At 36.2% G+C, this 16,495-nt stretch overlaps 1 protein-coding gene across 3 annotated transcripts in view; it reads left to right on the forward strand.

Moving 5' to 3' along the window:
* The window catches only part of CTNNA2 (catenin alpha 2), a 1,105,968-nt gene that overhangs the window by 96,095 nt on the left and 993,378 nt on the right, over positions 1–16,495 (forward strand). The gene's annotated exons all lie outside the window — the stretch shown is intronic.

Raw genomic sequence — 16,495 nt, forward strand, 5'->3', positions numbered from 1 at the left:
ATCTTCTCCCATTCCGTAGGTTGCCTTTTAGTTTTGTTGATTGTTTCTTTCACTGTGTAGAATCTTTCTATTTTGATGAATTCCCAAGAGTTTATTTTTGCTTTTGTTTCCCTTGTCTTAGGACACCTATCTACAAAGAAGTTACTAAGGCTGATGTCAAACAGGTTACTGCCTGTGTTCTTCTCTAGGATTTTTATGGTTTCAGGTCTCACATTTATGGCCTCAAATACTTTTGAATGGAAGTTTCTAAATCAGTATCCCTGGCTTTATTTTGTGTGTGGGGGGTGGGGTGGGGAGGGTTATGGTGTGTGTGTGTGTGGGAATGATTTATGATTGGGTAGAACATTTTAATAACAAACCAACATATGAGTACCTGCTTTATAAATCTTGCCTTGTTAATATAGAGGCAGTCCACATTTTGTAGCACCAATGATTCATTATTAGGTTATAGTACAGTATACTCAAAAAAAAATGTTTCTTTTCCATGAGTGAGGATTGCACATTGAATATTAACTACAATTGTTTTAGGGGGAAAATTCAGATTGCTTTTGAAAAAGTTCTGTTGCTTGACTTAAGTTAGTGGGTACAAGAGCATGGGGAAAAATAAAGCATTTGCAGCATATAATCTTTAAAAATAATTTATACCTGGGGCATCTTTTTTTTTTTAATTTTTTTTAACGTTTATTTATCTTTGAGACAGAGAGAGACAGAGCATGAACAGGGGAGGGGCAGAGGGAGAGGGAGAGGGAGAGGGAGACACAGAATCAGAAACAGGCTCCAGGCTCTGAGCTGTCAGCCCAGAGCTCGACGAGGGGCTCGAATTCGCGGACCACGAGATCATGACCTGAGCCAAAGTCAGCCGCCCAACCGACCAAGCCACCCAGGCGCCCCTACCTGGGGCATCTTGTTGGCTCAGTTGGTTAAGCATCTGACTTCAGCTCAAGTGATGATCTCTTGGTTTGTGAGTTTGAGCCCCATGTCAGGCTCTGTGCTGACAGCTCAGAGACTGGGGCCTGCTTCAGACTCTGTGTCTCCCTCTCTCTCTGTCCCTCCCTCACTTGCTCTCTGTCTCTTAAAAAATAAATAAATGTTAAAAATTTTAAAAAATGATTTAGAGCTAATGTTAATAGAAAAATTAGCAATTTAAAGAATAAATTAAAGATCAAAAATGTTAAGAAAACCTGAAATGGATTACCCATTTTAACTCTTATCAGATAATTGTGATTTAGGTTCTCTTATATTAAATTTGCATGAAGCATTTAAATTGAAGAAATCATGGTCTAGAATTCATAAACATGAAAACTTGAATCCTTGGATCAAAGAAGTTAATCTTCATATTCTTGTTAAAGATTTGTGAGAATAGCAGATTTCTATTTACATGATTTATGCAGTATTCATAAATTTATACGCATAGCAAAGGAGTTTAAAATAGTCACATTAAAAAAAACTACTTGTGTAAAATTAACAAGGTTTATTGGACTACAATGGCATTTGCTAGTAATTTAAATTAATTGTTCTTAATTTTGCCATAATTTATACCATCATGATATAATATTCTTTTTCCTTGAGGATTGACTTCAATAGATTTCTTCCCAAATAATTTCTGAAAGCAATATTAGTAGTCTTCAACTTGGTCACCCAGTTTTCCCAAGATGAAAAACATCTACCATTATATTAACAGTATCTAATATTCAGAGCAAAAATACTTTTTAACGTGCTGAGTCACCTCTCCCTGTAAACATTAAAAGTATACTCAAACTTCAACTTAAGGAAATCATGGATTTTTCTGGGATTAGTTATAACCATGCTTTTTTTTTTTTTTTTTTTTGGTTAGATTATTTCCAAAACTTCACGATGTGGCCATATTATTTTTGGAGTGTCACAGTTCTTTTTTTTAATAGAAGAGACAACTACAGCTACAATTTTAGGAGGGAGTTGCACTATCCATAGTCAAGAGCTTATAATTCTTGATGTAAAAAATAATAATAATAGTAACAATAATAAAAATAACAATTATGAATCAGATCTACTGTGTTTAAAACAAGCCTCCTGTGCTTGCTTCTCTGTATTTCTGTTAATGGATCTTGTGGTTGGCTTAAATTCTAATCCTGAAACAAATATTACACTATATATTAGCTAACTAGAATTTATTTATTTATTTTTTAATTTTTAATTTTTTTAAATATGAAATTTATTGTGAAATTGGTTTCCATACAACACCCAGTGCTCATCTCAACAAGTGCCCTCCTCAATGCCCATCACCCACTTTCCCCTCCCTCGCATCACCCCCCCCCATCAGCCCTCAGGTTATTTTCAGTTTTTAAGAGTCTCTTATGGTTTGGCTCCCTCCCTCTCTAACTTTTTTTTTTCCCTTCCCCTCCGCCATGGTCTTCTGTCAAGTTTCTCAGGATCCACATAAGAGTGAAAACATATAGCATCCGTCTTTCTCTGTATGACTTATTTCACTTAGCATAACACTCTCCAGTTCCATCCACGTTCCTACAAAGGGCCATATTTCATTCTTTCTCATTGCCAAGTAGTATTCCATTGTGTATATAAACCACAATTTGTTTAACCATTCATCAGTTGATTGACATTTAGGCTTTTTCCATAATTTGGCTATCCTCAATGGGGAAAAACTGAGAGCTTTCCCTCTGAGATCAGGAACACGACAGGGATGTCCACTCTCACCACTGTTGTTTAACATAGTGTTGGAAGTTCTAGCATCAGCAATCAGACAAGGAAATCAAAGGCATCAAAGTTAGCAAAGATGAAGTCAAGCTTACACTTTTTGCAGATGACATGATATTATACATGGGAAACCCGATAGACTCCACCAAAAGTCTACTAGAACTGATATGTGAATTCACCAAAGTCGCAGGAAACAAAATTAATGTACAGAAATCAGTTGCATTCTTATACACTAACAATGAAGCAACAGTAAGACAAATAAAGAAACTGATCCCATTCACAGTTGCACCAAGAATCATAAAATACCTAGGAATAAACCTAGCCAAAGATGTAAAAGATCTGTATGCTGAGATTTATAGAAAGCTTCTGAAGGAAATTTAAGAAGATACAAAGAAATGGAAAAACATTCTGTGCTCATGGATTAGAAGAATAACTATTGTTAAAATGTCAATACTATCCATAGCTATCTACACATTCAATGCAATCCCAATCAAAATTGCATTCTTTGCAATTTGCAACATTCTTCTCTAAGGTAGAACAAGCAATCCTAAAATTTGTATGGAACCACAAAAGACCCCGAATAGACCAAGTAATTTTGAAGAAGAAGACCAAAGCAGGAGACATCACAATCCCAGACTTTAGCCTCTACTACAAAGCTGTAATCATCAAGACAGCATGGTATTAGCACAAAAACAGACACATAGACCAATGGAATAGAATAGAGACCCCATAATTGGACCCACAATTGGGCCAACTAATCTTTGACAAAGCAGGAAAGAATATCCAATGGAAAAAAGACAGAAGACAGCAACATGCAGAAGAATGAAACTAGACCACTTTCTTACACCATTCACAAAAATAAACTCAAAATGGATGAAAGACCTGAATGTGAGACAGGAAACCATCAAAACCCTAGAGGAGAAAGCTGGAAAAAACCTCTCTGACCTCAGCCGTAGCAATTTCTTACTTGACATATCTCCAAAGGCAAGAGAATTAAAAGCAAAATGAACTATTGGGACCTCATGAAGATAAAAAGCTTCTGCACTGCAAAGGAAACAATCAACAAAACTAAAAGGCAACTGACGGAATGGGAGAAGATATTTGCAAATGACATGTCAGACAAAGGGCTAGTATCCAAAATTTATAAAGAACTCACCAAACTCCACATCCGAGAAACAAATAACCCAGTGAAGAAATGGGCAGAAACCATGAATAGACACTTCTCTAAAGATGACATCCAGGTGACCAACAGGCACATGAAAAGATGTTCAACATCACTCCTCATCAGGGAAATACAAATCAAAACCACACTAGATATCACCTCATGCCAGTCACAGTGGCTAAAATGAACAAATCAGGAGACTATAGATACTGGCGAGGATGTGGAGAAACGGGAACCCTCTTGCACTGTTGGTGGGAATGCAACTGGTGCAGCCACTCGGGAAAACAATGTGGAAGTTTCTCAAAAATTTAACAATAGATATACCCTATGACCCAACAATAGCACTGCTAGGAATTTACCCAAGGGATACAGGGGTGCTAATGCATAGAGGCACTTGTACCCCAATGTTTATAGCAGCACTTTCAACATTAGCTAACTAGAATTTAAATAAAAACTTGAATCAAACAAACAAAACATATATATATATATAAATAATTATATATATATTAAATAAGTGTTGTTAGCTTCTTGTAATTGAAAAATATTATGTTTTCTAAATTTCTTATACTTGAAAAATACTATGTTTAATAAAAAGTCTCTGTTTTACATTTCATAAAAATACATACATACATACATACATACGCAATCCAGATGCTATAATTTTTTTTTTGTCAATCTGCATGGATTATGTAGTTGTTCTTCACAATAGTTTCATAATGTTGATACTGTGGTTGCTACCATCATTTTATGGTTGGGAATAACATATAGTCAGGGTAAATAACTGGTTGTAGATCAATGAGCTATTGCATACAGGATCTGGATTCCAACAGGAGCCGGCAGCCTACCTTCTTCACTAGACTATGCTGCTGCTCATCAGTAACTTGGTTTTATTTAGTTCTAGTATTCAGCAAGCTGAGATGTTCTTTTTAAAAACATAATGAACTTTATCAAATATGCATTATTGTAAAAGAGATGAGTTCATAGCTAGTTGGATGCTAAATACCGCTTTTTGCCTTTTTATATTTTTGCATTTTTCATGGGAAGTACAAAATAGAGAATCCCATTTACTCTAAACTTTATAAAAATAGAATGAATGAAATAGATACTAAATTCAATTTAGCAAGCAATCTGCTCTTGAAATTGTTGTATCAGGAGAACTAGAGATTATTCCAGAAGATCTGGCCAAAGAGATGATGCACAAAGATTGAAAGTTAAATATATATTGAGCAATTCTGAGGGTGATGGGGGACACATAACATTAAAAAGCAGTGTCTTCTCTATTTCTCTTTTATGTGTTATATTATTTATTTTTGCATAGTCACAATATAAGGATAAGCTGGCATTGAAAAACAAGAAAATCACAATAAATTTCAGAGGTATCTTTGCGTATTTATTAATTGAAATTATTGGAAAGCACTTTGGATTATGTTACACATATCCATTGCCTGAAATGTGATCAAAAGTCCTTGTCTAGAGATATGAAAACAATCTTGTTTCAATACTTGCAATCATTTTTCCTCATAGGTTAATTGGTCATAACCAGGGAAAGATCCAGGATTTGTGGGGCTTGCAAAATATTCAATATGGGGCCCTCATTAAGAAAGGGAATAAGAATTAGAAATGTGAAAGTAGATAGAAATGTGGATATTTATTTAGAATGAGAAAAAAGCCACAACAAAAAGACTGATAAATAGCACAGATGTCACAAAACTCAGAAAACTAAAAAACAGTTATTAACTACCTCATTTATCACTAAATGCATACATTTTTTTGGCTATGAATGTTTGATCACCTCCTCATATGCAAAAGTGTATTGTTATTTTCTATAGAAACAAATAGAATGATAATTCAGTGTGTCCTCTAGTAGGGTTGATTGTGGAGTGTGTGTGTGTGTGTGTGTGTGTGTGTGTGTGTGTGTGTGTGTAATTATTACCGAAAAGTATTTTTTAGCTTTACAACTCATTATTGATAATGTCATGTAAATTTATGAGTTTGTTTTCAATTTTGGGCAAACCTTTATCAAATTATGTTTATGTAGAGCTGTTCGATTTCAGGGAATTGCAAGGTTTCCTGAGCAGTAACTAATCCTAAATACTCAGAATGTATGACATGCATTAGCCAGTTTGTGGTTGAAGAGAAAGCCTATTTAGTGTTTTTGTTAGATTTGTTGATGTCAGTATCTTATGTAAAATTTTCAAGAAATTTAATATTTTTCCAGCATGTTCCTATAATCCATTCCTCTTCTTTATTTGGATTATCAGATAATCAAAGTACCTATTAATTACTTTTATTTGAATTGTTTTCCTTTTGATAAATTCAGCTTGGTATAATCTGACAAAAGTTTGATATACTTTATTTCTGAATGTCAGAATAATTTCTTTGGACTTGATTTATTTGCTTATGTTCATTATATTTATCTAATACCCTTTATATTTTCTCCTTAGTTTTCTCTCAGTTTTTAAAAAAAATGCATTTATTTATTTTTTTAAACTTTATTTATTTATTTTGAGAGAGAAGAGACAGTGCATGTGGGGGAGAGGCAGAGAGAGAGGGAGACAGAGAATCCCAAGCAGGCTCTGTGCTGCGAGTGCAGAGCCTGATGTGGGGCTCAAATTCATAAAACTGTGAGACCATGACCTGAGCCGAAACCAAGAGTCAGATGCTTAACCAACAGAGCCACCCAGGCACCCCTCAAAAAATGCATTTAAGATGACTAAAAAAGTTAACCCTTTCACACAACGAGTTAAGAGTCTATATGGCTCTATGGCTCTCTTGCTTTACTGAAATACTCTAAAATTTCATTTATGATGGAATACTTGAGCTTTATTAAATATTTCCTTTCCATCAAAAAGTAATAAAAATATAGTGTGTTTTTAATTATACATGTGTTATAGAATATATTCCTGATAAGAGAGAACTGCTTTGAGGAGGTAGAAATGAAAATTGACCCTCTTTGTAGAGTTTGACACATCTAAAGTTTTGAGGAATTTCTGCCAGACTAAATTCTGGCTTTATACATTTTAAACTTTGTTCCATCTGTGCTACACATATACACGTATGCCCTCTGGGCCCTATATGTATGCTTCTATAAGGCATGTCCATACTCTGGGCATGCACCTCCCAGGTACAATGCCATTTGGTTTTACCGAGTGGGTGGGGGCAGAATTCATTTCTACACTATGAAAGGGATGGGAGGGGTGATGTCTAAAAATAACTTAGTGATACATATGGTTGACTCTGAACTATGTAAATTTATACTGTGACACCCAAACTAAACCTATCCCTAACTCAGCTTCCCTTAACCATGTACCAAAAACACCCTGGCCTTGCCATGCCCCAGCTATGAAGGGAGGAAATGTGACAGAGGGGAGGAGGAGCTGAGTGGCAAGAAACATCCTGACTGTGGCTGAATCCATGCTGTAACAGCACAGTAGAGAAGTTGAAGCAGGGACATTTGTGTCTCACAAAGTCAAAAATATACACTATCTGGCTCTTTATAGAAGAAGTTGGGTGACCCTGCTCTAAACTCTGTACTCTTTAAAAAATAGTAAAATAGCATGGTATTATGGACCATAAATAAATATATCTTTGATATATTGCTAAGGTTAACAAAAGCAAGTAGATGAAAAGTATGCATAATAGAAATACTTTGGGGTACCCTCTTCATTTGAAAATCATTATGCATTTGTAATTCTATAAGACTGGAAGGATAATATAATAGGATGGTAACAGTGGTTATTGGTGGGTATGAAATTTAAAGAATAGCAGTCACTTTCCATTTAGTCTTTTTCTTTTTTAAACTTATTTATTTACTTTGAGAGAGAAAGAGAAAAAGAGTGTTGGGGAAGGGCAGAGAGAGAGGCAGAGAGAGAATCCCAAGAGGCTCCATGCTCAGCATGGAGCCCGACTTGGGGCTTGATCTCACGACTGTGAGATCATGACCTGAGCCGAAATCAAGACTCGGAGGCTCAGCTGACTGAGTCACCCAGGCACCCCAAATCTTTAGTTTTTGAATGCAATGTTTATTGCGTTCGATGTTTAGTTTTTGTCACAGTAAACATGCATTACATTGGAAGTTTAAAAATAAATTAGAATTGATTAAAAGATAAAAACAATATAAAGAGAATAAATCTTACCATTGTAAAACAACAAAACACTGTTGACCTCCTCCTCTGCTGTCTGTCTACCTATCATCTGCTTATTCATTTATTCATATCTGCTGGCACTTTGTAGTTTTGTGCATCCCCAACCTTCCCCTCAGCTCACTTTTCTTTTTACCTAATAGATATGTCAGTGAGAGTCTCTACATTTCCAAAATGACCTTTTGTTTGCCCTCACTAACTCTTGATTGAAAATTTAACCATTTAATCAAATTCTAGATATATGCTTGTATTTCTTATCCAATTTACAATTATTATTCTGTCCTCTTGTGGGATCTGCCATTTCCTTCTGCTTTCTTCTCCAATAGCATCTAATATTTTCCTTTTTTCCCCCTTGATATTCTGAAGTTACCACATCCTCTGTCTAGGAATGAAAATATTTCTGTTTCATATTATAGTAAATCAATAAAATTTGCACCCGTTATCCCTTTAGGAAGTGCTTCATCAATATTTCTTTCTTGCTTTCTTAGTTTTTTGAATTCCTGTTAGGCTTATATTGAAGCCACTTAATTTATTGTCTTTTAACCTCTAATTTTGCATAGATTGATCTTTCTAATTGCTATTTCCTAGATTATTTTCCATCATGTTCTATTAGCTTGGTGTTTCTCCTGTTTACTTCCTTAATGGTTACATTTTTCTACTTTCAGATTTCTGTGTGGTTATGTTTAATATACAGTTGTATCTGATTTGTATTTACTATTTTGTTACATGTCATTCTTTTGCTTTATGATTATTTTTCCTTTTTTTAAAAATTTTCTGTGGGCTTTAAAACTACTGAATAAGTTTGAATACATTTACAAATGTTGGAGAACTTGGTCAGTCTTGCTAAAGCCAAGAAGCGTTATTGTTCATGAATGAGAAGTCTGGAAGAAAGAAGGACAGGTTTGGTTAGGGGCTCCATGAGTCCATCAGGGGTCCAGCTTCTTGTTTCCTTCTCTCATCACTTCAGACTGTTGGTTCCTCTTATGAGTCAAACAATGCCTGCCTCAAGTCCTCTCCTGTTCTCATGTGAGAGTTTGTCTCAAAGCAGTGAGTAAGAAGGATGGTGTCAAAGAGGATTTTTTCTCTCTAATCAGAAAGGAAAATCCCTCCAATTAGGCCCCAGTAAATATCCACTCATATCCCTTTGATTAGAGGTGGTGCACACACACACACACACACACACACACACACACACACACTCACACTCTTAGAATAATGACTCACAAATAGGAGTTAGGTAGGTAGGTAGGAGTTAAGCCTGAAGGGATGTGCCAGGGCTGGGGACCTAATGCCTGGTGTCCCTTGGGCAACAACTAACTGTGCCTGCCATGGGCTTGTTTGAACATCTTTTTTGGAAGATTCTGTTTTCTCTGAATTTCCTCAGAGTTGAATTTTTCAGTGTATGTTAAGTATTTTGTGTATCATTTTGTCATATTTCCTTTCCTTTTCCTTGTGAGTGTTCTTTTCTATGATAGTTGTGGTGTTGTCTCTGTCTGGCCCAATATTCAGAACCAGTTCTTGGTTTGATGGTTTCTGGTTACTTCTGAGGTATTAGAATTTAATTCCAATGCCAGTGGGTGGTTTAGTTTGCAAATGATTTTTTTAAAAAAGCCTCAGATAAGCCTCTATACCTTGAAGATAGTATGTACTGTTATGTGTTTAGGGTATGATCTGTAGCTCGTGTTCCCTGAGTGAGTCCCTTATCTGCCATTCTTGTTTTTCTTCCCCAAATCCCTAGGGCATCTATGTATATTCCCTCCTTATTTCTGGAATCCAAAATTACCCTTCAGCGAATTAAGCTACAAAGTAATTTGGAGCAAGTGTACATAGAAAGCCCCATCCCTGTGCTACATGCTGTGAAAGTTCCTAAGTGTCTCAGTCATGGCATAGCTTCTGGAGGCTCATCTTGGAGTTGGAGAGAGGGGTGTGCACACACATGTGTGCATGTGAGTATCAAATTAAGAGTGGTGACCACTGTACTCTACCAGCTTTGAAGAGAATGAGCATATTGTCTCTTTACCTGGTAATGAAAATTAAACAAGAAGAAAGGTCCTGCAGGCCAGATTCTATACAGAAAGTGATAATTGGGTATTAGCTCCAGCAGTCCCGGGTTGTGCCCACAATAACAATGCTAGCATGATCCGATCACGCTGCTTTAATAATTCCTGAAGAACAGATTGTTTAACCTTGGCTCCCGTGGGACCTGCTGACATTATTTATTGCCATTTTCTAATTTTATTACTTTTCTGTTTTCCAAATGATGATTTTTGCTTTATACCTTGAGTTGTTTTGACACAAGATTTGAATCTTGAGATTTTAAAATGCCTTATTTGAAGTTCCTTAATACTGTGGGTGAATGGTTATCATTAAGATAGTGTTCAAATATAGCATCATATTTCAATACGTGTGTCATGACAAATATTCTGCTTCTGTGGCTTCTTCCCTTATATTAACTGGCTCAGACATATTCTGCATCTCATAACCTCACTGACTTAAAGACAGATGCATCTCGTGTGAAAGCCAGAAAATGTGCACAGCAATACAGCACTTAAAGCCAGACTTTAACATTTTCTCCATTTCAGGTAGGAGGTCTACTGATAAAGAGAGTGACATGAGAATCTTTTTTTTTTTTTTTTTTTTTTTTACTGACTCACTTGATTTTCAGATTCTTGAAGCTTTTTTTTGCAATTGAGATTATAACAATCTACAATAAGCGCGTGAGTAAGATGATATACTGTGTGATTTTTTTTTCCCTAGTAAGCAAAAGCTATTTTCAGTGTGATGGGTTCTAAGTTGGCTTTGTTGTGGTTTATGAGGCTATAGCCACAGCAGCAGAATATTTGTAGCCAGGTTTTGCAGAAAATCTATTTATGTCACTATGTGGCTTAATATTGTTCCATAATTTTCATCACCCTGTGATAGTATCCACACTCCTGATCACAACCTATGAAACTCATTTGTTCTCACCCCTTCCAGCTCTCCAACTTCCCCTCCCTTTACTTTACCTTGTGGGCCCCATTTGTGAACTCCTTCCAGTCCTTAAGCACAGTTTAATTGCTGCTGCTTCTGTACATTTGGAGTGCTCTATCTTTTCTGGAACATCCTTGTCCTGCTTACTTTTCACCTGGAAAATTCCTGCGTGACTGTCAAGATAGTGAAAATGTCACCTTATATGTGAAATCTTCCACACTCCACCCTCTTCACTCATGCACTTATGTGCCTGTCACCTCCAATAGAATGTAGCCTCCTTAGGCAAAAGGACATAAGCCTTATTCATATCAATGCCCATTGTCCGCCCTAACATGGTATGTCACCAGACAGACATGCTCAATAAATATCAAATGGGACAGAAATAGGCTGATTGCCAAGAACTCTGAGCTAAGACTATTCCTGTAGCAAAGAACCAGACTGAGAGAGGTCCTGTTTACCTTCCAAGAAGGGTCCAGTGGCAAAATCAATTTGAAGCAATCTGAAGGTTAGCATCTATAGTTTGGCTGTCTGTGGGCAGCCATGCACATGGTAATGGAAGAAAGCATTCACACAGGGGCAAGTTGAGAGAATCAGGTTGGGAGGCAGACTTGGACAGTACCAAAATCTAGCTTATAAAAAGTTGAGTGTTAAAAATCAACCTTCATGCCCATGATGTTGTCCAGCAAGCAGGTCAGCTGATCTGAGTGGATGACAAATAACTAGTCTTACAGTCTTTGCAGGAAGACATCTGGAAAATGCCCTCCCCATAATTTCCTTTTCTTAAAATTATGGGTGTAGTATCAGTCCCTATAGCAACAACACTCAATGACTGCCTTGTGTTTTCTACATTTGTGGGTAAAAGTGAAGTTTCCCTGTGGAATGGTAGATGTATTTAAGAAAAGAATAGCTTCCTCCCATTTTCATAAAGAATTTTATGCATTGATATCCAATCCTGTTTGAAGAGCATGATGTCAGAAATTTTTAAAAGGAAGAGAATGCCAAGGGAAGGGGAAGGAGTTGGAGTTTAGGGAGAATGAAAGAGAGGTCTGTTGGGAGTTGCCCAGAAACAGACAGAATTGCCTCATTTCAGCCAAGGTAGTGGCTATGTCTTTGTCCCTGTCCCAGGCCCTCCTTGAAGGCTGTGGCTACAGAGACCCCATGAGGCCGTCCAAGGTACAGTGCTGTTGGCAAGGCCTGCCTATCAAGAACATGTTGCCTTCTTGTCACATTGCAAATCATGGAAGGAGCATGGAATCTTTGATTCATTAATTTTTTTTCTTGTGATTAGACTGGACTTTTAGCTTTTAGTGAGGAAGATCACAGATGAGTAAGTCAGTGGAACACACATTTATGTAATGCAGGTATAGGTGGTAACAAATAGAAATACTTACAGATAAATGTTTATAAGTAGGTTAGTATACACACATAGCTTTCTGCTGGGAGGGCTTAGAAGCAGTGAGCACACCTCGCACCCTGAACTTGGTTTCAAATACTACTCTTCAATGAAAGTAAAGGGCTCCTTGGAAAAGTGGATGATTCTAGGTTTGAGCCAGAAATATACAACATGAGTCTAGAGCACCTTGTAGTGTCAGGAAGTAAGGAAATAAAAACGCAATGGGGATATGTGTGAAAGGGACATAGAAGCCAATTGAAAGATCTCTCTGTGGCCAAACCTAGGACAATTTGTGCTATAAAATAAAATATACTGGGGGCACGTGGGTGGTTCAATTGGATAAGCATCCGACTTTGGCTCAGGTCATGATCTCGCAGTTCGTGAGTTAGAGCCTCACAACAGGCCCTGTGGTGACAGCTCGGAGCCTGGATCCTGCCTCAGATTCTTTGTCTCCCTCTCTCTGTGCCCCTTCCCTGCTCGTGTTCTCTCTCTCTCTCTCTGACTCTATCTCCCAAAAATAAATAAACAGTAAAAAGTATATACCGGATTCCAACATGAAGTATTAGATAAATTACCCACAAGTCAACACTGATATAAGTACATAATTGAATAAATAAATAAGAATAGACAAATTTTTCATGAGAAGAATTTCTAATAATTTATGTAGTGTAACTATTCCATAGTGAGTTCCCTCTAAACACAGTGCTGTGTGAGGGGGAAGTAACTTTATAGTATAAACAAAACAAAACAAAACAAAACAAAAACCTTGCAAAACACTACTTCAGCCAGTTTTCACATCAATTGTGAAGTCATGTTGGTAGCTTCTGTTATGAGAGTGGCACTTATGTCCATGATCTTCTACTTAAGATATTATAAGTCCAGTCTAGTCATGAGAAAATATCAGGCAAATCTTAAATGAGGGTCATTTTACAAAATACTCAAACAGTAGTCCTCAAAACTCTCTGAGTCATCAACAGTAAGGAATGTCTGAGAAGCTGCCACAGCCCAGAGGAGCCCAAGGAGCTGGATGGGATCCTGGAACTGAATGAAGACCTTAGGTAAAACAGGGAATGAATAAACTATGTACTTTAGTTGCAGCAAACAAATAAACAAAAAGTGTTCCTTAAGTATGGCAAAGTCTTTTGTAGTCTTCCTAAATCTTTAGCAATATACAAAATGAATTTGGAGAGTGAATCTACCTTAGTATTAAGAAATAGTTAGCAACACAGTGGCTAGAATTTCCTACCTTCTTCAATTTCCTGTTTCACTTGTGAAATTTCCCTATGATTTTTTTTTCTCTCTCTCTTTTTCTGAAACTTTAAATTTTTCAAGCTGGATAAATACATTCTGTACAGAAAAAAAATAACAGTTCTTAAAATTAGGAGAAAGAACTTATTTCATGATCGTTTAAACTGTGATGAAAATATGGATGTTTGATAAGTGACATTTTTAATATTCCTCCTAGAAAAAGAAAAAAAATCGTCCAAATAACAGTGATAAGAAAACATTATTTTTCATTTGGTTTATCAGAGAAAGCTAAATGCTTAATAAACATTCCACCATACCTCATTTCGGTATATTCCAATGCAGGCAATGTTCAACACAAGAATTTCTATTTGGATGACTATTTGTTGAGGAGACTTAGAGACCTAGTTACTTTCTATCTCTTGGCTCAGCCATCTCCTAGAGCCTTGGCATCTTTCTTTTCTGGCATCCCAGAGAGAGGGGAAGTGGGCGTTGGCACAGGTCCATGATGGAGAGTTTTGGTAGCCACGTCTGTAAAGGATACTTCACTCCTGCTCATATATAATCAAAAGATGGCTCCTTGAATGATCGAAAGAAACTAATTTTTAATGAGGCATTATTCTTTCTCAGAATAGCATCCCTTTTTATCTGCCCACTAATTCTGTAACTCACTAACAGTTGACTAAGAGCTAGGACTAGCAGTAGTTTAATAAATATTGTCTCAAAGCCATCTTAATAGGTTTTTATTGTTTTGAAATAAATAAGCCTTTTGGGGGTAACTGTAGGAGATAGATTTTTGTGAATCATAGACTATAATCATTTTGTTGTTACAAGAAAAAAGCTTTTGGTTGTTCTAGGCTAATAATGGTATGTTAGCTGTTGTATACAAAGAGGCTATCCTGAACCCTGTGTGTGTACTTGACATTTTTCTGATGGTGAGACATTTGTGCTCATCTATTTCCTATGCAGTTGTGATTGTTGCATTTTCTGGGAGGCTTGCCAGCATTATCCATACAGACTCAAGCATATACAACTACAAAGACAAGTAGCCCTTGAAGAGTTTTAACCAGTGACTTAGGAAAGAAAACAGTGAGACAGACTAATGAGCCTTATATGTGCTTCCAGGTTCTTGGTAAGAGTCTCTCCTATGCCAACTCATCTATTTCTTCCATTCCAAGTAAATGCTGATGATAATATCATTCTGAAATACCATCAGCCTGAAATTTGCATGAATCTGAACATAAACAATCTTATAATCATTACAGATTTAACAAGTTCTTTTATATGTGATTTTTATATTCAATATGGAGTTAGAGAAAATTATTAAGCTTACTAGAAGACAGGTCTTTAATCTTAAGTAACTAATTTCCACTATTATAGGCATGTATGCAAAAAAATAATTAGATGCATGTGTATGGTCTACAAATAAATATTTGTTTATTTTGTTTATTTTGTAATATTTTGTAAAATATTTGTTTATTTTGTAATATTTTGTTTATTTTGTTTTAAAATTTTTATAAATTGACAATAGAAGAAAAACAAAATCCACTTAAAAATATATGAAAGGGCTGGAAGATTAATCTCACCATGTTTTTACATTATTTCAAATTTTGCAATAAATGTTATTAGAACTTTTACAGACGAATCCATGGTCTCAGGCACAGTCTTAATTGTATGTTCATAATTTGACTTTCATCAGTTGTGAAAGAATTCTTGAGCCATATGGAGAAGATCTCCCTCCTCTACTTCTCTCTCTCTTTCTCTCCCTTTCTCTCTCCTTCCTTACTTGCCCCCTTTCTGTTTTCCTTACTTTCCTTCTACAACTTTTCTGGGGAACTCCCAAAATATGTTTTAATTTTTTTTTTCCATAGCAAATGTGAGGGAAGCTCTAGTCAAGTCTGGTTTAAAAAAGGAAAAGATTATTCCCTGATTTCTGGGGGAGGATAGACAGTTTTAAACAGTAACAAGAAAGAGATTGGGAATTCAGATGGATATGAAAATAGCTATATTCATTAAGTAGAGCTATGCAAACAGCTGTAAATTTGGATAATAAGCAGGGAAAGATATTTGAATTTCATTAGGCTTTTTTTCCTTCTACAGTTAGCAAATATCTCACCTTCTAAAATTACTTCAATTGTGATTCACCACAATAAGCATGTAATTAAAATTGAAGAATATTTACCAGGTGAGGAAGGTTGATGAAAGGAGCCAGGAGAAGGGTTTGGAAAATGCAAAAAGAATAGCAACTCGGGGAACACACTGCATTCTGGAAGATATTTTAGGAAAGATAATGTGTGGGAGGATTTCAATCAAGTAGATGTTGCTGGTTCAAGACTAGCATATAGAAGCTAAGTCATCAGGGTATTTTTTGGTGGTGTGCATTAATTAGTTAATTAATCCAATCAATAGTAATTGAAATATCTATTGTGCTTTGATTTCTGCACCAGATCCCCTGGGAGAATAATTGCTGGGAACAGTTTCTGTACTCACAGAGTGTATATTCTAAGAAGGAGGTAGAAATAAAACATAATTAACTATAGTTATGGTGAGAAGTGTGGAGTACTATGGAGCATTAATGTGTGGGTATGTGTGTAGTGGGGGAAGGGATCTGACCCAAGCTGGACATGGGGTTGGCTACATAGCCCTTGTTCTTGCTTCAGGAGGCAAGTATGCATGCAATTACAGTGGAACATAATTAGTGTTCTTACAGCAAAATGTTCTAGCTGTACTGATAGTATACAAGGAGTTTCAAGTTCATTCTAGATGAATTAACTGATGTGTCAGGGAAGGTACACAAAAGGAAGAGTAGAAACCAAGTCAGGAAGGGTTAGCAAGTCTGCAAATTGACATTTTAGAGACAATCCACAGTTCTTTTGAGTAGAATATCAAAAG

Source organism: Panthera uncia, assembly GCF_023721935.1.
Source record: "Panthera uncia isolate 11264 chromosome A3 unlocalized genomic scaffold, Puncia_PCG_1.0 HiC_scaffold_11, whole genome shotgun sequence".
In the NCBI taxonomy this organism is placed as follows: Eukaryota; Metazoa; Chordata; class Mammalia; order Carnivora; family Felidae; genus Panthera; species Panthera uncia.